Genomic DNA, 23,339 nt, shown 5'->3' with positions numbered 1-23,339 from the left:
TTTGGCGTTCAACTGCATATAGGGATGTTCCCAGTATGTGTAACTTTGATTTTAATTGTTTTTATTATCTTTTTATTTTTACAGAATTAGTTACTCTTGTTGAATTTCAATCTATGCCATTCCATCATTATGTCGCTTTGTTTATCAGCACAAAACTATTCTATACGACACTGCTTTGGGATATATCCAGGCCTGTGGAAATCATTGATGCAAAAAATAGGAAATATGTTTCTGCATGGTCTTTCCATATCGGACAGACTAATCCCGAATACACTGGATTATACCACTAAGTGACTGTTGTCGCATTGTCAAACCGATCACTATTTGGAAATTGCTGTGAAGTGTTAATATTGTTAATGTATTTTATTTCACTGATTACTTGTGATTATTCTGTGGTTATTGGGTTTTTGTGTGACACCTTACCATGAAGGCCTTCTCGGCATGTACACGCCTGTCTCTCCTGCCTCTGCTGCCCCCGGTGGCTTTCGGCATCTTTCTTGGCAAGTAGTTTCCATCGAACCTGCGGTCACGTGTCGACGACGCCGCCTGGCGTCATTGTTGGCATGGAGAAGGGCGCATCAGTTTCTGACGAGAACGTCACTTACGGTCACGCACTGATGCTGGTTAAGGCTGCATTAATGGTGGGATGGTATAAAATAGGATGCATATCGTTGATGTGCAGGCCCCCCGAAGAAGGAAGGTCCGAAACGCGCGTCGGGGCAGATGCGCATGGACCTAGCTGTACCTTTTGCCCTGAAATTGCCGGTAATATTGCATGTACGATACCTCGTTAACTATGTATATACTTTAGAACTAAAGTTGGTAGGTGATTAATTGTTATTCAGTGGCCGGCTTGGGCAAGATTGTGACGGTATACTATGAAATGTACTCTATTTGATATTTAAAAGAACATATCCATACTTTGAAAATAATTTATGGGGTACTATTCAAAGCCCAGTGTGGCTTAATATAATAGAGTCACTGTTATCTCTTAGGTCCTTGCATGGTCTATTTTTGCACAACTGTGTTTAATATTCCCCTGAGACTAATCCCACACTACCTAAGTCTGTTATTCTATAAATAAACTTTGTACTTTTATATGAATTTAGATCTTTGGATCATCTGTTCTGGTAGTATGCCTAGTTTACATGTGCATTAATAGTCACTGTATAGCATTGATATTGGGGGATCTATAGCACTGGTAATATTAAGCATATTATGGCACTGGTATTATATTTCACTATATGACATTGTTATTAGTAACTACTAAAAATTAGTAATTTTATGGCACTACAGCTCTGGCAAAAATTAAGAGACCACTACATCAAAATCCTGTCATGTGCAGCCCAATCTCCAGACCTGAACCCCATTGAAAACCTCTGGAATGTAATCAAGAGGTTGGTGGATAGTCACAAGCCATCAAACAAAGAAGAACTGCTTACATTTTTGTGCCAGAAGCAGTGTGACAGACTGGGGAAAGCATGCCAAGACGCATGAAAGCTGTGATTAAAAATCATGGTTATTCCACAAGATATTGATTTCTGAACTCTTCCTGAGTTAAAACATTAGTATTGTTGTTTCTTAATGATTATGAACTTGTTTTCTTTGCATTATTTGAGGTCTGAAAGCACTGGGCTTCTTTTTGTTTTTTTTATTTTAATTTTGACCACTTTTCTTTGTCAGAAAAAAAATACAAAAATTATTGCTTGGAAATTCGGAGATATGTTGTCAGAAGTTTATAGACTAAAAGAACAATTTACATTTTACTCAAAAATATACCTATAAAGAGAAAAATCAGACAAACTGGACATTTTGCAGTGGTCCCTTAATTTTTCCAGAGCTGTAAATGATAAATTATTAAAAGCTGCTGTATGATAGTGTTTGGGTTTTTTTTATGGCACTATTTTTGTACGTTGAAGACCAAAACAGTGAATGTTATGGAGGTCCCATATAAAATAATCTCTAGTATCTGACTTTTTACACTATTCTCTGCAAAACATGTTTTACTTTGTCCTACTTATTTATATGTGGATTTACCATAAAACTGTAAGTCATTTCTCCATGCTCACAAGTTCTTTATATGCAGTAGCAGGTAATACTGCGGGGAAATGCTTAATTCACGTAATTGTATATTTACCTTTCATTAAGTTACTTTTTTGTCATTTTTATCTAGGAAAATGAACTAAAAGATGCAGTTCAAGACAAGGGCCGCCTAAGTCTTCAGTATGCCAGCTTATCCCACAGGGCCTTGCAGTACGACCAGGTAACTTTATTCTTTATTGATTGTATAACAACTGCTGTTTATTCACAGAATATGTTGTAGTTGTCGGGCTGGTGCAGGACCCATTTCTAGGACCCACATGGCATCATCGTTAATAAAGAGGGGGCTTCTATACATGTTCGGCTCTCTCCATTCACTGTTATGAATTTCTAAAAGTAGCCAAACATGCTTGTTCTCCATTCACAGCAACACAAGATGGGGACTCTCTCAGAAGTCCATAGGAGGGACCCACTTATATTAGATATTTATAAATCTCTGAGTTTGGAATACCCTTATAATAACTGTTAATATACTGTACTTGATGCATGTACACATTAGGAAGAATAAGAAAAATGTAATGAATTTAAAATAAATCATAGTAGAAATAACAGTTAAAGAGGCATTTCTATCCCAGAACATGCCATAAAAGTATAGGACCTCCATCTATCTGGCCATGTTGCATGCGGCTATCAGTGGATTGGAGGGTTGCACACCGCTCCAACCTTCGGGCTATACTCCTACACGGTCTAAGACTTGAACCACTAAGCCATCTCAGTGAACCCACCATGATCTTCTGCTCCCACCACATGCTCCTGACTGGCGTAACATTGCGCTCATGAGAAAGTATATTAATTCTCTGAGGGAGTTGGAGCGGGCGTGACTTTAGCCTGCTATCCTCCCTTGGTAAAGACCATAATAATGTAGCACTAACTAGCAAGGCCCATATCTCAGGAAGCACCGAGCCACCATTAAAATACCCCTTTAATCTATATTTATGGCCAAAAGCAATTCTGCTGTTGTTCGTTTGTATTTTTTTCAAGAACTTTTGTACAAGTTATTATTTGATTGTCGCTGCCCATGAGATCTTCCTCACATCAGTGTATGTCATGGAGCATGTAGGTAACTCAATTCGTGATGCACATTTTCAACATTAAAGAAGCACTCCTCCTCCCATCAAAGTTTTTATCCTCTTAACATATTGCAATCTCCATATTATACAGCACTGTGTACTTACAATTGCTCATTTTTCCTTTCTACCCAGCTAATGATCCTCTTTTCCATTAGGTCTATGACATCACGTGATTAAAAACAGACCAGCTGAATCTGTCTACGCTCTATGTAGAACAGGAGGGCAGTTTTCCCTGCATGAGTCATCAATGCAAAAGTCTATGGGGATGATAAATGCAGGGACAAGAGACTTCCTGTTTCTACATAGAGCAGAGAAAATTAAAGAAATAACTTATCCCTGACCTCTGTGTTTTATGCCTTGCATGACATTTACTATGCAAAACTGTTATTTGGCACAAATTAATTGAGATTTCTGGCGCTTACAGCTTACTCAGTTTCCCCAATGGATGCCATTAATCAACACTGTCTAAAATAAAAACTGTTTTTGTTCACCACAGTAACCAATGTAAGCTGAGCTCTCATTTTTCAAGAGCAGAATATAAAATGAAAGCTGCACTGCGATTGGTTGCTATGAGGAACAAAGTGTTTTTCTGTTACAAAGTTTTAACAAATCAGCCTCATTTGTTTTCTCTTTTCTCGCGTGTTTGATTTATACAAACTTCCACTTCCAGAGACTCCCGAAGGGTATGGAAACAAATACATTTATCTGGAGAAAAGTAAACCCATGCTTACCAATATATTTACTATTAGCTGCAGCTAACTATCAGGTTTTATAAAAGAAAACTTGTAGTTTTATTATATTGTTACCTCAATAAGTCAGTAACACTTGATGTTGTTCTAGTCTGTAATTTCAGTGCTAAAGAAAACATATAATAGAAACCCTCCTACTAGGACAAGGAGGGAACGTGTCTTAGGCCTTATTCACACGTCCGGTTTACGTGTCCATATGCAAACCGCTTTTTAACCCCTTCATGACCCAGCCTATTTTGACCTTAAAGACCTTGCCGTTTTTTGCAATTCTGACCAGTGTCCCTTTATGAGGTAATAACTCAGGAACGCTTCAACGGATCCTAGCGGTTCTGAGATTGTTTTTTCGTGACATATTGGGCTTCATGTTAGTGGTAAATTTAGGTCAATAAATTCTGCGTTTATTTGTGATAAAAACGGAAATTTGGCGAAAATTTTGAAAATTTCGCAATTTTCACATTTTGAATTTTTATTCTGTTAAACCAGAGAGATATGTGACACAAAATAGTTAATAAATAACATTTCCCACATGTTTACTTTACATCAGCACAATTTTGGAAACAAAATTTTTTTTTGTTAGGAAGTTATAAGGGTTAAAATTTGACCAGCGATTTCTCATTTTTACAACGAAATTTACAAAACCATTTTTTTTAGGGACCACCTCACATTTGAAGTCAGTTTGAGGGGTCTATATGGCTGAAAATACCCAAAATTGACACCATTCTAAAAACTGCACCCCTCAAGGTACTCAAAACCACATTCAAGAAGTTTATTAACCCTTCAGGTGCTTCACAGCAGCAGAAGCAACATGGAAGGAAAAAATGAACATTTAACTTTTTAGTCACAAAAATTATCTTTTAGCAACAATTTTTTTATTTTCCCAATGGTAAAAGGAGAAAATGAACCACGAAAGTTGTTGTCCAATTTGTCCTGAGTACGCTGATACCTCATATGTGGGGGTAAACCACTGTTTGGGCGCACGGCAGGGCTTGGAAGGGAAGGAGTGCCATTTGACTTTTTGAATCAAAAATTGGCTCCACTCTTTAGCGGACACCATGTCACGTTTGGAGAGCACCCGTGTGCCTAAAAATTGGAGCTCCCCCACAAGTGACCCCATTTTGGAAACTAGACGCCCCAAGGAACTTATCTAGATGCATAGTGAGCACTTTGAACCCCCAGGTGCTTCACAAATTGATCCGTAAAAATGAAAAAGTACTTTTTTTTCACAAAAAAATTCTTTTAGCCTCAATTTTTTCATTTTCACATGGGCAACAGGATAAAATGGATCCTAAAATATGTTGGGCAATTTCTCCTGAGTACACCAATACCTCACATGTGGGGGTAAACCACTGTTTGGGCACATGGTAAGGCTCGGAAGGGAAGGAGCGCCATTTGACTTTTTGAATGAAAAATTATTTCCATCGTTAGCGGACACCATGTCGCATTTGGATAGCTCCTGTGTGCCTAAACATTGGCACTCCCCCACAAGTGACCCCATTTTGGAAACTAGACCCCCCAAGGAACTTATTTAGATGCCTAGTGAGCACTTTAAACCCTCAGGTGCTTCACAAATTGATCTGTAAAAATGAAAAAGTAATTTTTTTTCACAAAAAAATTCTTTTCGCCTCAATTTTTTCATTTTCACATGGGCAGTAGGATAAAATGGATCATAAAATTTGTTGGGCAATTTCTCCCGAGTATGCCAATACCTCATATGTGGGGGTAAACCACTGTTTGGGCACTCGGCAGGGCTCGGAAGGGAAGGCGCGCCATTTGACTTTTTGAATGGAAAATTAGCTCCAATTGTTAGCGGACACCATGTCGCGTTTGGAGAGCCCCTGTGTGCCTAAACATTGGAGCTCCCCCACAAGTGACCCCATTTTGGAAACTAGACCCCCCAAGGAACTTATCTAGATGCATATTGAGCACTTTAAACCCCCAGGTGCTTCACAGAAGTTTATAACGCAGAGCCATGAAAATAAAAAATAATTTTTCTTTCCTCAAAAATGATTTTTTAGCCTGGAATTTCCTATTTTGCCAAGGATAATAGGAGAAATTGGACCCCAAATATTGTTGTCCAGTTTGTCCTGAGTACGCTGATACCCTATATGTGGGGGTAAACCACTGTTTGGGCGCACGGCAGGGCTCGGAAGAGATGGCACGCCATTTGGCTTTTTAAATGGAAAATTAGCTCCAATCATTAGCGGACACCATGTCACGTTTGGAGAGCCCCTGTGTGCCTAAACATTGGAGATCCCCCAGAAATGACCCCATTTTGGAAACTAGACCCCCAGAGGAACTAATCTAGAAGTGTGGTGAGGACTTTGAACCCCCAAGTGCTTCACAGAAGTTTATAACGCAGAGCCATGAAAATAAAATAAAAAAATTATTTTCTCAAAAATGATTTTTAGCCTGCAATTTTTTATTTTCTCACCAGTAACAGGAGAAATTTGACCCCAAACGTTGTTGTCCAGTTTCTCCTGAGTACGCTGATACCCCATATGTGGGGGTAAATCACTGTTTGGGCACATGCCGGGGCTCGGAAGTGAAGTAGTGACGTATTGAAATGCAGACTTTGATGGAATGCTCTGCGGGCGTCACGTTGCGTTTGCAGAGCCCCTGATGTGCCTAAACAGTAGAAACCCCCACAAGTGACCCCATTTTGGAAACTAGACCCCGAAAGGAACTTATCTAGATGTGTGGTGAGCACTTTGAACCCCCAAGTGCTTCATAGAAGTTTATAATGCAGAGCCGTGAAAATAATAAATACGTTTTCTTTCCTCAAAAATAATTATTTAGCCCAGAATTTTTTATTTTCCCAAGGGTAACAGGAGAAATTAGACCCCAATAGTTGTTGTCCAGTTTCTCCTGAGTACGCTGATACCCCATGTGTGGGGGTAAACCACTGTTTGGGCACACGTCGGGGCTCAGAAGGGAAGTAGTGACTTTTGAAATGCAGACTTTGATGGAATGGTCTGCGGGCGTCACATTGCGTTTGCAGAGCCCCTGGTGTGCCTAAACAGTAGAAACCCCCCACAAGTGACCACATTTTAGAAACTAGACCCCCCAAGGAACTTATCTAGATATGTGGTGAGCACTTTGAACCCCCAAGTGCTTCACAGACGTTTACAACGCAGAGCCGTGAAAATAAAAAATCATTTTTCTTTCCTCAAAAATGATGTTTTAGCAAGCATTTTTTTAGATTCACAAGGGTAACAGGAGAAATTGGACCCCAGTAATTGTTGCGCAGTTTATCCTGAGTACACTGATACCCCATATGTGGGGGTAAACCACTGTTTGGGCACACGTCAGGGCTCGGAAGTGAGGGAGCACCATTTGACTTTTTGAATACGAGATTGGCTGGAATCAATGGTGGCGCCATGTTGCGTTTGGAGACCCCTGATGTGCCTAAACAGTGGTAACCCCTCAATTCTACCTCCAACACTAACCCCCCCCCACACCCCTAACCCTAATCCCAACTGTAGCCATAACCCTAATCACAACCCTAACCACAACCCTAATTCCAACCTTAACCCTAAGGCTATGTGCCCACGTTGCGGATTCGTGTGAGATATTTCCGCACCATTTTTGAAAAATCCGCGGGTAAAAGGCACTGCGTTTTACCTGCGGATTTTCCGCGGATTTCCAGTGTTTTTTGTGCGGATTTCACCTGCGGATTCCTATTGAGGAACAGGTGTAAAACGCCGCGGAATCCGCACAAAGAATTGACATGCTGCGGAAAATACAACGCAGCATTTCCGCGTGGTATTTTCTGCACCATGTGCACAGCGGATTTGGTTTTTCATATGTTTACATGGTACTGTAAACCTGATGGAATACTGCTGCGAATCCGCAGCGGCCAATCCGCAGCCAAATCCGCACCGTGTGCACATAGCCTAATTCTAAAGGTATGTGCACACTGCGGAAAACGCTGCAGATCCGCAGCAGTTTCCCATGAGTTTACAGTTCAATGTAGACCTATGGGAAACAAAAATCGCTGTACACATGCTGCGGAAAAACTGCACGGAAACGCAGCGGTTTACATTCCGCAGCATGTCACTTCTTTGTGCGGATTCCGCAGCGGTTTTACAACTGCTCAAATAGAAAATCGCAATTGTAAAACCGCAGTGAAATGCGCAGAAAAAAACGCGGTAAATCCGCCATAAATCCGCAGCGGTTTAGCACTGCGGATTTATCAAATCCGCAGCGGAAAAATCCGCAGAGGACCAGAATACGTGTGCACATACCGAAACCCTAACCCTAACCCTAGCCCTAACCCTACCCCTAACCCTAGCCCTAACCCTAACCCTACCCCTACCCCTAACCCCACCCCTAACCCTAGCCCTAACCCTAGCCCTACCCCTAACCCTACCCCTAACCCTACCCCTAACCCTACCTCTAACCCTACCCCTAACCCTAACCCTACCCCTAACCCTAACCCTATTCTAACATTAGTGGAAAAAAAAAATTTCTTTATTTTTTTATTGTCCCTACCTATGGGGGTGACAAAGGGGGGGGGTCATTTATTATTTTTTTTATTTTGATCACTGAGATGTAATCTATCTCAGTGATCAAAATGCACTTTGGAACGAATCTGCCGGCCGGCAGATTCGGCGGGCGCACTGCGCCCGCCATTTTGGAAGATGGCTGCGCCCAGGGAGAAGACGGACGGGACCCCGGCAGGATCGGTAAGTATGATGGGGTGGGGGGGACCACGGGGGGGGATCCGAGCACGGGGGGGGAATCGGAGCGCGGTAGGCGTGGAACGGAGCACGGGGGGCGTGGAACGGAGCACGGGGGGGCTGGAACGGAGCACGGGGGGTGGAACGGAGCACGGGGGGTGGATCGGAATGCAGGGGGGGTGATTGGAGCACGGGGGGGTGATTGGAGCATGGGGGGAGCGGACAAGAGCACGGGGGGAGCGGAGCACTGGATGGAGGGGAGCTGGAGCAGTGTACCGGCCAGATCGGTGGGGTGGGGTGGGGGCACATTAGTATTTCCAGCCATGGCCGATGATATTGCAGCATCGGCAATGGCTGGATTGTAATATTTCACCCATTATAATAGGTGAAATATTACAAATCGCTCTGATTGGCAGTTTCACTTTCAACAGCCAATCAGAGCGATCGTAGCCACGAGGGGGTGAAGCCACCCCCCCTGGGCTAAACTACCACTCCCCCTGTCCCTGCAGATCGGGTGAAATGGGAGTTAACCCTTTCAGCCAATCTGCAGGGACGCGATCTTTCCATGACGCCACATAGGCGTCATGGGTCGGATTGGCACCGACTTTCATGACGCCTACGTGGCGTCATGGGTCGGGAAGGGGTTAAGGGTTGCAAATACGGACACACTCACACCCATTGTGGGAACAGCAAGGCTAAGCACCAGATTTGGTGCATCTTAGGGCAGGCAGACCAAGCAGCTGCCTGGGGCCCCCGCTCCTCTAGGGACCCCCAGCTAGCGGCAAGTCACACAGCCGCTATGGGACCCCTGTGAGGCAGGGGGGCCCACCTGCTGCCAGCGTCTACTTCCCTGCCATATTGAACTATACCGGCGTCTGCCGGTACAGTTCAAAGCAATGATGGAGGAGAGAGCGTCACCTGATGCTCCCTCTCCCATCATTCCCCGCTCTGCCTCTGACACTAAGGTTGCGCGTCATCGCGCACTCACTGTGTGCCAGGCAGTGCGGCTGCAGCCGCCGACACAGGAGCAGGGAGCAGCGCAGGCATGAGGAGAGGTGAGGAGCTTGTGTTTTTTTTTTACTGGACTGTGGGGCCATTCTCGGGAGGGGAGAGGAGGGGAGAAAAGGGGGGATGTGGGCTGTGTTGTATACTACTGTGTGGGCAGTGCTGTATACTACTGTGTGGGCTGTGCTGTATACTACTGTGTGGGCTGTGCTGTATACTACTGTGTGGGCAGTGCTGTATACTACTGTGTAGGCAGTGCTGTATACTACTGTGTGTGTGCTGTGCTGTATACTACTGTGTGGGCAGTGCTGTATACTACTGTGTGGGCTGTTCTATATACTACTGTGTTGGCTGTGCTATATACTACTGTATGAGTTGTGCTATATACTACTTTGTGGGCTGTGCTATATACTATGGGGTATATTGTATTCTATGGGGGAGGCTGTGTTATATACTATGTGGCTGTGTTATATATTTGGGGGGTACATTATACATTATATTCTATGGAGGAGGCTGTGTTATATACTATGGGGGGCTGCATTATATTCTGTGGGGGGATTTATAAGATTTTATGAGGGATGATTGCATCATACTCTTTGATGGGGCTACATTATATTCTATGGGAATGTGGGCTGTATTATATCCTGTTCAGGGCTACATTATATTCTATGGGGGGCTGTATTATATTTATATTCTATGAGGGGTGATTGCATCATACTCTATGAGGGGGCTACATTATACTATATGGGGGTTGCATTATACTCTGTGGGGGTTACGTTATACTCTGTGAGGTGGCTGCATTATACTCTGTGGGGTGGCTGCATTATACTATGTGGGCTGAATTATACTGTATCGAGCACTATGGGGAATACATTATACTATATGAAAAACTATGGGGTGCATTATACTATGGGAAGTGAATTGTACTACATGGATGACTATGGTGCTGCATTATACTATATGGAGCACTGGGAGGAGTGTTATTCTACATGGACGACTGAGGAGTATATTTTAATATATGGAGGACTATGAGGAGTATATTATACTATATGGAGGACTATGGGGCACATTATATTATATGGAGGACTATGGGGTTTGCATTTTACAAAAAGAGGCCTGTAGAGCTCATTATAATATATGGAGGAGTATGGGGTGTATTATACTAAACAAGAAAAATGCTGCATATTCATTGGGTGATTGGGTTGTTTATGCCGGAACAAAAATCATTGTTCTCAGTAGCACATCGCCGGTGTAAACTGTAGATGTGCTACTGATAACATGATACTGTATGGTGATCTGTTAGTGATCTATTAGTGATCATTCTGTCCCCATCATTATTTCTCAGACGGTGGAAAGAGGCCGGAAAAACAAGCGTCCAATGACTTCAGTATTGTCGATCACACTCGTTTAGCGGCGTGAGATCAGCGCATGTAAATACAACCAAAATGATTCTGTGTGATGTGCAATATGTTAGCATTTGGAGCCCCATTTTAAACTTTAGAAAAAACAGCAAAACGAGGCAGAGGTGCTTACCTGCCTAGGCCTCTAAACAAATGCACTAACATGATACAGTGGACCCTTGTGGTTAAGATGGAGACTACACAGGTGCAGCATAACCGATGAGGCAGCCACTCTTAACCTACCAAACTAATGGAGGGGGTGGCTGCTTGGCACATTGCTGCACATAAAAGACTTGTATGTGGCGCTGTTCACACAATGGAGATGCACAGCATCCAGGCAAGCCTAGTAGTGATGCCCTTCTATTAGATCAGGCGGGCCTGCCCAGCGCTATCCAAATGCACCCCATGTGAACAGACACCACAGTTTACAAGACAAAAATGGGCCCAACTGCACCCCGAAAAAAAGTGCAAAAAACACAAAAAAATATAAAAAAATTTTGTGAGGTATTAGTTTATACTTTGGCCAAAATACGCAAGCTCGTAACCCGCGTCAAGGGTCCCCACGCTTACGAGTCCTAATTCTAAACAGCAAGAGCACAAGAAGAGGATTCAGAGATCCTCCAAAAATTAGAAAAAACAGCAAAACGAGGCAGAGGTGCTTACCTGCCTAGGGCTGATGTTGGTAGCCTGGGAGGGTGACAATATCTCTGGCCAGTTCCAGGCTATAAATATCAACACACATTTGTCTGTTTAGCTTTTGGTGGTTTGAATTTATATGAAGACTCAATGTCAATTTTTTTCTGTAAATTCACCAGAAATTGCTAAGCAAACAGCTATGAGCAGTTATTAATAGCCTGAGAACCTTATGGGATATTGTCCCTTTTCCCAGATTATTGACATCAGCCCCCAGCCAAGGGCTTTCCCTCTGCTGGTTATGTAAATTACGCAGGAGCCCACAACGTTTTTTTATTTAATTTTTTAATTCCACTGAGACTGCCTGACCAAACTTACGAATGACTTATTTACAGCCAAAGCTAACAGACAATTCTCTATACTCCTCCTTCTAGACCTGTCCTCTGCCTCCGATACAGTTGACCACTGCCTCCTACTACAGATCCTCTCTTTCTTTGGTGTCAAAGACCTCGCCCTATCCTGCATCTCCTCATACATCACCAACTGCATATTTAGTGTTTCCCACTCCCATGCTACCTCTTCATCTAGCCCCCTCTCTGTTGGTGTCCCTCAAGGCTCTGTCCTAGGACCTCTTCTTTTCTCAATCTGTACCCTTGGCCTGGGACAACTCATTAAGTCCTATGGCTTCCAGTACCATCTATATGCCGATGACACGCAGATATACCTCTCTGGCCAGATGTCACCTCTCTGCTCTCCAGAATCCCAGAATGTCTATCAGCCATATCCTCCTTCTTCTCCTCTCGCTTCCTCAAACTCAATGTGGACAAAACCGAACTAATTATCTTTCCTCCATCTCGCACACCTTCCCTACCTGATCTATCTATCACAATAAATGAATTCACACTTTCCCCCGTTCCGGTAATCCGCTGCCTCGGAATAACCCTTGATTCTGCCCTGTCCTTTAAACCGTACATCCAAGCTCTTGCCACCTCCTGCCGCCTCCAGCTCAAAAATATTTCCAGAAGCTGTCCTTTCCTCAACCTTCACTCTACCAAAATGCTTGTGCAAGCCATAATCATCTCCCACCTCGACTACTGCAATATCCTCCTTTGTGGCCTACCCTCTAACACTCTTGCACCCCTCCAGTCCATCCTTAACTCTGCTGCCCGACTAATTAATCTCTAATTAATGAATCTCTCTCCTCGCTACACTCCTGCTTCCCCTCTTTGCAAATCCCTTCACTGGCTCCCAATTTCCCATCGAATCCAGTTTAAACTACTAACACTGACCTACAAAGCCATCCATAACCTTTCTTCTCCATATATTTCCATACTAATCTCTCAATATCTTCCCTCACGTAATCTCCGGTCCTCCCAAGACCTCCACGCTTATTTGCTCCTCACCCAATCGCCTCCAATACTTCTCTCGAATATCCCCCATCCTCTGGAATTCTGTGCTCCAACACGTCTGGTTATCCACCACATTTGGATCCTTCAAACGGAACCTGAAAACCCATCTCTTCAATGAAGCTTACAACCTGTAATGACCATATGACCACCTCAACACCATCGGAGCTACTGCAACCCCCGACCTACTGTCTGCTTCCCCACAATCTTGTAGAATGTAAGCCCTCAAGGTCAGGGTCCTCTTCCCTCTGTATCAGTCTGTAATTGTTAGTTTATTTACTGTAAGTGATATTTGTATTTTGATGTAACCCCGTCTCATGTACAACACCATGGAATTAATGGTGCTATATAAATAATAATTATAATTTACACAGGAGTTACACAGCTGCTGCTGAATACAACTCCCATCCCTGTCTCATGGTTGCTCTGATCTCAGGGAGACCAAGCGACATTGATGAGAGCTGCCTTCAGCCGCCGGTGCCTGGGATCAGCGCAAACTGTACTGCTTTTTCCAGGCGCCGGTACTTGACACACGGATTGCACACAGATGCCACACTGCTGTGAAACATGGATACACAGACAGCAAACGGACACATGGATGTCACATACGTACATACAGATGACACACGGACACGGACCATGGATCTCACCAGAACGTGTGAAGGAGGCCTTACATAGACTTTCCCTTTTCCCAACTGAGTATTCTACAGCATATTGATAGAAATAACATACATGATATGTAGTTAAAGAAGAAACATAATAGAGTGTCAGCCCCAGACTAGTGATTTTTCTAAATATCATCTATAAACAAAAGTGCTTAGAAAGGGCCCTAATTTCCCTAAAAGGGTCCCACTTTGTAGCAAAAGGCAAGACCAAACTTTCGGGTTGTGAGATCCCGGCATGCAGAGCAGGATCCAACAACCCTTAGCGGTTGCTCTAGAGAAAGAGCAAGATCTCACGAGCTTTCACTCTTTGCACTAGCTGTTCTCTGCTGTGTATCCTACTAATCTGTTACCGAACGATGATCACTCTAAGGGTTCGCTCACACTACCGTATGCTCTCTCATGCGAGAGAATCAGGATGATTCTGCTAATGACACATGGCTCAAACACTGATCCGTGTGTCACCTCAGTGTGATCCGATTTTCTCGCATGAGAGAAATGCAGAAATGATGCAGTGAAGAAGGGGAACTTAATTTCTCCATTGTCTCTGTGAGAATACATCGAACTTCACTCAGATATCATCTGAGTGGAGTGCAGTCCGATGTTTCACACATACCCACAGACTTGTATGAGTGCACATGATCCGAATACCAAATGCACTGAATTCTGTGATTGTTTTCTCATGCCGGATTGGCATGAGAAAAAAATAGCCAATTTGAGCTGCCTGATAGTATAACATTAGGCCAAGGTGCCATCCGATAAAACAAGGGATAACACTCGGCCATTTTATACGGCAGTGTGAGCGAGCCCTACGCCTCTTATTGTATGGTAACAGTTTATCAAAGTACACAGTAGAACTGGATTGGTGAAAAAGCGAGATCTTGTACTTTAATTGCATCGGAGGTTTGTGGGATCCCACTCTACATGCTGGTGTCCCACGTCCTGGAAGTTTGGGTCCGTCTTTTGCTAGAAAGTCGGACCCTTTTGGGGGGGACATTAGGGTTACTTCTAAGCGCTTTTATTAACAGATGATATTTTGGAACAGTGTGGATGCCCATTCTTTTATTAAAGGACAGCCCAGATTGGGTATAGGTCCTCTTTAAAGGGGCTGGCCCTTTTCAGAAAGTTTTAACTGTAAGTTCTGTTAGTAATAAAAACCAAAGTGTGCACTACTTTCCCTGTCTGGATCCAGGGCCTAGTCTTGTAAGAAAGCTTTTCTGAATGGGACAATCCCCTTACTGGTGTATTTCCACTGATTCTGAATACAGAAAAGTGCAATCATTCCACGAGACATAGTCACAGAGTCTTCTTTTGTAGGTTGCTTGATTTTGATAGTTCAGTAAAGGAGCATATTAGGAAGGACTATAATACCCAGCCCTATGAGTGGAGCAGACAACTTGGCCTATGACTTAAAAACTAGTAAGGTGCGCTCTGTTCACCAATCACAATATTCTTCACAAGCACCCCAAAAAATAGACTTACTGCCCAAAAACACCACTGTTTCATCTATTTCATCTACCGTACTTTTTATTATGAACATAAAACAGAAATATATATTTTTTCAGCATAGTATCTGTTTTATAATTCTAGAATATTTTTTTGCAATTAGAAATTGTAGTAGTTTTTTGTAATTTTTGTGTCCTTGACTTAACTTTTATTTATCTTTCTTCATTTTAGATTTAGAAGGATGTCCTGAGGCCACTACATTTTGACATAGACATGGCTTCGACACATAAATATATTTAATAGTGAATGTGTTCTGATAACTGCGGCGGTAGTTTCATATGCTATGAAGAAGTACAGAAGGGCACAGACAGGAAGGCCAGGACCCTATGAAAATACATGTATTTTTCTCTATGATTATGGTATAAAAGCTGTGCCATCGTGCTATTTTATTGTAACACTTCTCTGGGTTGCAGCATAATTTTTGCATATAAAAAGATCCTCCAAATATGCTGCTTATGTCACTGTAAAGATAGATTCCCCTAATGATCCACATCTCTATTTATTAGTCCATATTATACTATGCTTCTTATTTGACTTGGTTATAATGGATAGATATAATGATGTGAGATGTCTCCCAGTCCAGGTTGGTAGGGCTTATGGTTGTTATAAAAGATGGAATGCACATAAGTAGGAAATAATATGCATAGAGCGAGGGCTTTTGTGAGCTTGGTTAAAGGGAGGTTTTGTGAAATAATTAGGCTTAAATCAATCAATGTTTTCTGTTTTTCCCATGAAAGATCATTAAAACTTTCTTTACATAAATGTAACAAGACGCCACGAGCTAAGCCACAGAAGATCAGTGCTGTTGTCAGACAATCTGAAATTAGAAGAACATCAAATAATAGAAAAATGTACTAGTTGAAAATAACAAATGAAGTGAAAAATGTAGTTAAGTGTACAAAACTCAAGTGATCTAATTATTCCAGTTTTAAATAATGGCAAAAGCCTACATAAAACACTTATTATATATATTTTTTTCATTCACAGTAGCTTACAGGGATTTCCTGAACTCCACATACGTGATTACGGATTGCTGAATCCTGACAGTGTGTAACATGCACACTGTCAGGTTACCCCTCTATTCCTTGCTTAAGCAGGAAATCACTTTATAGCAAATACACAATTTGCGTATTTGGGATCATGTGCGACTAACGTCTCATGCACTTCTGTCAATATTTTAAAGAAGTTGACGAGACGCTATTAGGCACATGAACTTAACTGTGCAAATCGCGTATTTGAGGTCGTGTGAATGACTGTGCGAGATGGAAAACAGGTAGAATCCTGATAGTGGGCATATTGCACACTGTCATGATTTAACAATCTGCAGTCACAGAGTTACTGTAGAAATTTTTGTTGAGCTTGGAAAACCCCTTTAATTTACCACATATTGATATTCCGTAGTTTTACATTGGTATGTGGATAAAATTATTTTTCTACACATTCACTGCATATTTATGTAAGTTCACTGACGTTCTCAACATTTATCACATAAGATCTACAGGGTGGTCCCAACATTTTTTTTATGTCTTGTCCTATGAACTTCCAAGGCATGAAGAATATTTGAAAACGTGTTTACGGATATTTGCTCTACAGTAAGAAGAAAAATACTAATTCTAAAATGTACATGTATAATGGAAGCTTACTCTAGTAGCCTGAAGTGTCCAGAAGCTTTTGGTTTCATGTTCATACACGTAATCATTATAGATGAACACTTTATATATAATTTTCTGATAAAGTGAGTTTCAAATCCTCATTATGTTCCAAATCTCCACGTGCAAATTAATGAAATCATGAATCGCTTGCACTCACAACCAAAGACCTGTCTTGATGACAAATGTAAGACTTTGTGAAAGCAAATAGGCAGGTGAATTGTGGTTAAACAAGGGCAAGTAACATGAATGCACGTGATTAAGTATTCGTCTAAAATTAGGGGATCTGTTTCTTTAAAAATAATCTGTATTTAAATCCCAAATTCCCATCCATTGCTAAAATCTGTAGATGCCTGTATGTCTGTGTATACAATCAGACGTACAGTATGGTACAGGGGCGGACATTCAAAGAAGATGTCCCCTGTGCAAGAACACGATGTGAGCCCTTTGCAGTACAAGTGGAAGTAGCCCAGGGCCGGACTGGCCATCTGGCAATTCTGGCATATGCCAGAAGGGCCTGTCTGGTCGTGGGCCACCTTGTCTGCTATGTTGTTAAGAGAATCTGTGTTTTCAAGACATCCATACTGTTAAGAGCTGTGACGAAGCACAAAGTTGTTGACTCCGTCACTTACCCCAGCAGGCCTCGGGTATCATTAGAAATATTGGTCTTGTAATAAATCTTGCTTTCCTCCTTCCAGGGTAATATTAGTAATATATCCCATCTGGTGCTCGAGGACGGGAACAACATGGACCTGTTTGATTTCAAATGCCAGGGCTGAATTTCAGCCCCAGTCCGTACCTGAAAAGGCCCCTTTCCCTCCTGGGCCCCTGTGTGACTGCGCCGGTTGCACCAATGTATTGTTCTCCCCTGGTATGAAACCAGTACAGTCTAAAAGAGATGGATCATGATCCATATGACATAGATCCAGATACAGCCACACATACAGACCCTTGAAAGAACAACTAATATCTCTTTTCTAGTATTTCTGGCTTCACATTACAAAGACCATACATTTTCCTTTCTGTTCCTCCTTGTGGCGCACATGTTTGTTCTCTTAATTGACAGCTGTTAAATATTACCTTATGTTTCTTTATATTGTCTAGCTGCGGACAGGATATCAATCATTGACTTTGCTGTCTTCAGCGCTTGCTCTTTTCCATTTTTTACAGGAAGCACTGTTATATCATTAGGTCCTGGGTAAAAAGACAATTCTGTAATGGCTTTTTTTTTAGCCCTGTTTTTCATGCTTTACTTCAGTCTTTTCCAAGAAAGATTTCTCACTTTTTATTTATTTAGCTCATTTATATAGCGAAGAGAAAATAGCCCAAGATTACAAGGGCTTGGGGCCCCGAACACTCTTGTGTTTCCCAAACTCACAATAATCAACATTAAGAGACAGGAGCATTATCCAGTATAAATGGCCGTAAATAGACCCATGACTCCCACCCTTACAAGGGCAGTCTGCAGCTTTCCCTCAGCTGGACTAGCCCTAGATAGCCCTGCGTGCGTGCCTCCCTATCTAGGGCTAGTCCAGACTGTCATTTCCAGGTGTTTCTTTGAAGTATTGATTTTTAGGTCTATTTTTTATGTGCATACATTGCCCACCAATGTGGCTGTATAATTCATTTAATCCTTATATAAGGAAGGCGTTTTCTATTGTATTGCCAAGCTGTTTTTACATACTTTATATTTTATTAAAAGTTGGGTTTTGTTCATTCTCACCTGGTTATAATATATCACTTGTATAGCGCCATTAATTTCTCACCACTTTACAGACATTATCGGAACTAACCCGATGGGCTCACAATTTAGATTCCCTATCAGTATGTCTTTGGAGTGTGGAAGGAAACTGGAGAACCCGGGGAAACCCACACAAACACGGGGAGAACACACAAACTCCTTGCAGATGTTGTCCTTGGTGGGATTTGAACTCAGGACCCCGACACTGCAAGGCAAGAGCGCTAACCTCTGAGCTTTGAAATGTCCTTTTTAGGAAATAGCTTTTTGGAAAGTTTTGTGTTTTTTAGATATGTATAGAGCGGTCCCTGTTGACGTATTCAGAATTTAGTTTGACATTATTTGTATGTGAGCAGTCTTCAAAGACTGTATGCTTTATAACTTGCCTGTCTATGTCCCTATCAATAAGTTACACTATATAGATCGGAGTATTCTGAAAACTGGCAAAGTCTGACATTTCCATGTAGCTTATTGGAGCTGAATAGTGGCATTTTAGTGAAGGACCCTTTTTTTTTTCTTTATGACCATAGGCAACCAAAGACTGTGCCAATACACTGTTAGTGCTATTGTTTATGGGAGATTCTCTGTTGGCACAGTTTATTGTGCACTATCTCATGGGTACATTGGTAATATTATCTCATTTTTAAAGTGTTTCTAAGTGACCGCTCCACACTCAATAGGATGCAGTCTAATTAGGTTTAAATTCACAATAAAATATATCTATATATACAGTACAGACCAAAAGTTTGGACACACCTTCTCATTTAAAGATTTTTCTGTATTTTCATGACTATGAAAATTGTAAATTCACACTGAAGGCATCAAAACTATGAATTAACACATGTGGAATTATATACTTAACAAAAAAGTGTGAAACAACTGAAAATGTCTTATATTCTAGGTTCTTCAAAGTAGCCACCTTTTGCTTTGATGACTGCTTTGCACACTATTGGCATTCTCTTGATGAGCTTCAAGAGGTAGTCACTGGGAATGGTTTTCACTTCACAGGTGTGCCCTGTCAGGCTTAATAAGTGGGATTTCTAGCCTTATAAATGGGGTTGGTACCATCTGTTGTGTTGAGCAGAAGTCTGGTGGATACACAGCTGATAGTCCTACTGAATAGACTGTTAGAATTTGCATTATGGCAAAAAAAAGCAGCTAAGTAAAGAAAAACGAGTGGCCATCATTACTTTAAGAAATGAAGGTCAGTCAATCTGAAAAATTGGGAAAACTTTGAAAGTGTCCCCAAGTGCAGTTGCAAAAACCATCAAGCGCTACAAAGAAACTGGCTCACATGAGGATTGCCCCAGGAGAGGAAGACCAAGAGTCACCTCTGCTTCTGAGGATAAGTTTATCCATGTCAGCAGGATCAGAAATCGCAGGTTAACAGCAGCTTAGATTAGAGACCAGGTGAATGCCACACATAGTTCTAGCAGCAGACACATCTCTCCAACAGCTTTTAAGAGGAGACTCTGTGCAGCAGGCCTTCATGGTAAAATCGCTGCTTGGAAACCACTGCTAAGGACAGGCAACAAGCAGAAGCGACTTGTTTGGGCTAAAGAACACAAGGATTGGATATTAGACCAGTGAAAATCTGTGCTTTGGTCTGATGAGTCCAAATTTGAGATCTTTGGTTCCAACCACCGTGTCTTTATGCGACACAGAAAAGGTGAACGGTTGGACTCTACATCCCTGGTTCCCTGTTGTGAATTCTGTTGTCGGGCTCCCTCCTGTGGTCATGAATGGTACTTCGGCTGGTTCTATCCATGGAATTCCTCTGGTGGCTGTGGGTGTTTCTGAGTTTCCTTCCACAGGTGACGAGGTTAGTTCGTTAGCTGGCTGCTCTATTTAACTCCACTTAGATCTTTGCTCCATTCCACCTGTCAATGTTCCAGTATTGGTCTTGTTCACTCCTGGATCATTCTTGTGACCTGTCTTCCCAGTAGAAGCTAAGTGCCTGCCTGTTTTTCTCTGGTTTGCTATTTTTCTGTCCAGCTTGCTATTTTGTTGTTGTCTTGCTTGCTGGAAGCTCTGGGACGCAGAGGGAGCGCCTCCGCACCGTGAGTCGGTGCGGAGGGTCTTTTTGCACCCTCTGCGTGGTCTTTTTGTAGGTTTTTGTGCTGACCGCAAAGCTACCTTTCCTATCCTCGGTCTGTTCAGTAAGTCGGGCCTCACTTTGCTAAATCTATTTCATCTCTGTGTTTGTATTTTCATCTTTACTCACAGTCATTATATGTGGGGGGCTGCCTTTTCCTTTGGGGAATTTATCTGAGGCAAGGTAGGCTTTATTTTTCTATCTTCAGGGCTAGCTAGTTTCTTAGGCTGTGCCGAGTTGCATAGGGAGCATTAGGAGCAATCCACGGCTATTTCTAGTGTGTGTGTGATAGGATTAGGGATTGCGGTCAGCAGAGTTCCCACGTCCCAGAGCTCGTCCTTTATTATCAGTAACTACCAGGTCATTCCGTGTGCTCTTAACCACCAGGTCCATTATTGTCCTGACCACCAGGTCATAACAGTTCCCACCGTGAAGCAGGGAGGAGGTGTGATGGTGTGGGGGTGATTTGCTGATGACACTGTTGGGGATTTATTCAAAATTGAAGGCATACTCAACCAGCATTGCTACCACAGCATCTTGCAGCGGCATGCTATTCCATCCGGTGTGCGTTTAGTTGGACCATCATTTATTTTTCAACAGGACAATGACCCCAAACACACCTCCAGGCTGTGTAAGGGCTATTTGACCAAGAAGGAGAGTGATGGGGTGCTACGTCAAATGACCTGGCCTCCACAGTCACCAGACCTGAACCCAATCGAGATGGTTTGGGGTGAGCTGGACCGCAGAGTGAAGGCAAAAGGGCCAACAAGTGCTAAGCATCTCTGAGAACTCCTTCAAGATTGCTGGAAGACAATTCCCTGTGAATACCTTTTGAAACCCATCAAGAGAATGCCAAGAGTGTGCAAAGCAGTCATCAAAGAAAAAAGGTGGCTACTTTGAAGAACCTAGAATATATGCCATATTTTCAGTTCTTTCACACTTTTTTGTTAAGTATATAATTCCACATGTGGTAATTCACAGTTTTGATGCCCTCAGTGTGAATTTACAATTTTCATAGTCATGAAAATACAGAAAAATCTTTAAATGAGAAGGTGTGTCCAAACTTTTGGTCTGTACTGTATGTATATATATATATATATATATATATATATATAGTGAAAAATTGGAACAGCATTTAATGTTACCTCAAATATCATGAAGAGCTTTCCCAACCAGCAGTCCAATGGTTTAAAAAAAGCAGTATAACTCTGCTTGCTTGACCAGACCTTGACTCCATAGAGAATCTATGGAGTATTGTCAAGAGGAAGATGAGAAACACCAGACACCACAATGCAGATGAGCTGAAGGCTGCTATCAAAGCAACCTGGGCTTCCATAACCTCTCAGCAATGCTACAGACTGATCGCCTTCATGCCATGCCGCATTGATGCCAAAGTAGTCCCGACCAACTATTAAGTGCATTTAATACACATTTTATTAGGCCAACATTTTGGATTTTAAAATCATTTTTTCAAGCTGTTGTTATAAAGTATTCTAATAATGACTTTTGGGCTTTCATTGGCTGTCAGCCATAGTCATCAACCTTAACAGAAATAAACACTTGAAATAGATCACTCTGTTTGTAATGACTATCTAATCTGAGTTTCACTTTTTGTATTGAATAACTTAAATAAATTAACTTTTTAATGATATTCTATTTCTGTGAGATGCACCTGTATATTGAGGGTGACTAACACAAGGTCAGGTTTTAACCCCTTAACCCCTTCCCGACCTCTGCCGTACTAGTACTGCGCTGCGGGAGGTGCATTTCTAATCAGCACAGTACTAGTACGGCGCCGCCATTTTCCGATGGCTGCTGTCTATGACAGCAGACCATCTCCGCACGTAGCCCCGGGGGCTGCACCGCCCCCCACATTGGTGATCGCTATGATTGGCTGGTCAATTCTGACCAGCCAATAACAGCAATAAAACAATAAAGTTATTAAAAAAAAAAAGCATGTGACCGGCTGTGATCTGTGCTGAGTGACGTAGTACCAATCACAGCCATCACTGTGGGTGGGGTGATCACCACGTCACCTCACCCGATAAACCCCTAGGGCGCTGATTGGCTGAACAATAGCTTCTAGCCAATCAGTGCCAAAGGGGTTAATTTAAAATACCGATCACCGCCCTGCACACCATCTTTACCTCAGATTTGGCGTGCAGAGCGGTGGTCTAAGCCCCTCTGTGTACTTTGAGAGAAAGAATCCATTGTTGGCCAGTGTGATCAACCCGGCGATCTCCTGCCTCCTTCTGCAGAGTCCTGCTCCAGCTTTGTGCTCTCTGCTGTCATCTGTCTGCTGTGAGACCTGTGATCACAGCAGGGCAGCAGCACCTCCCCCACCCCTTTCCCATCCCCATCCCTGTTCCAGTACCCCCTCCACCTCCCTTCCCCCACCCTCCAATTGATTTTTTTAGCGCTCTTTTTTGCGCTTTTTTCCTGTGGGCGGCGTCCCGCACAGAGCATTCGTGCTCTTCCTGTGTCCGCAGCGCTCTGACCAGTATCGCTGCTGATCAGAGACTGTGCCACGGGAATTTTTCTTTTTTAGATAGTTAGCATAGCGGACACCGCAGTCTAAGTGACGTCCGATTTTTTTTTTTTAGAAAAAAATAATAATAGTAGTTAGTACAGTGTAGTTTTAGACGTA

General features: G+C 42.4%; 1 protein-coding gene across 3 annotated transcripts in view; it reads left to right on the top strand.

Annotated features, from left to right (window-relative positions):
* RIMBP2 (RIMS binding protein 2) overlaps nucleotides 1-23,339 on the top strand; it is a 524,709-nt gene that overhangs the window by 171,500 nt on the left and 329,870 nt on the right. For all 3 annotated transcript variants that reach the window (XM_069756050.1, XM_069756049.1, XM_069756051.1), the window contains exon 3: nucleotides 2,174-2,263. The gene's annotated coding sequence lies outside the window, so the exon portion shown is untranslated. The remainder of the gene's footprint in view (nucleotides 1-2,173; nucleotides 2,264-23,339) is intronic.

This window comes from Ranitomeya imitator, chromosome 1 (genome assembly GCF_032444005.1).
Source record: "Ranitomeya imitator isolate aRanImi1 chromosome 1, aRanImi1.pri, whole genome shotgun sequence".
NCBI classification, from domain to species: Eukaryota; Metazoa; Chordata; class Amphibia; order Anura; family Dendrobatidae; genus Ranitomeya; species Ranitomeya imitator.
Note: the sequence above shows the minus strand (reverse complement) of the source record. Positions and strands in the feature narration are given on the sequence as shown.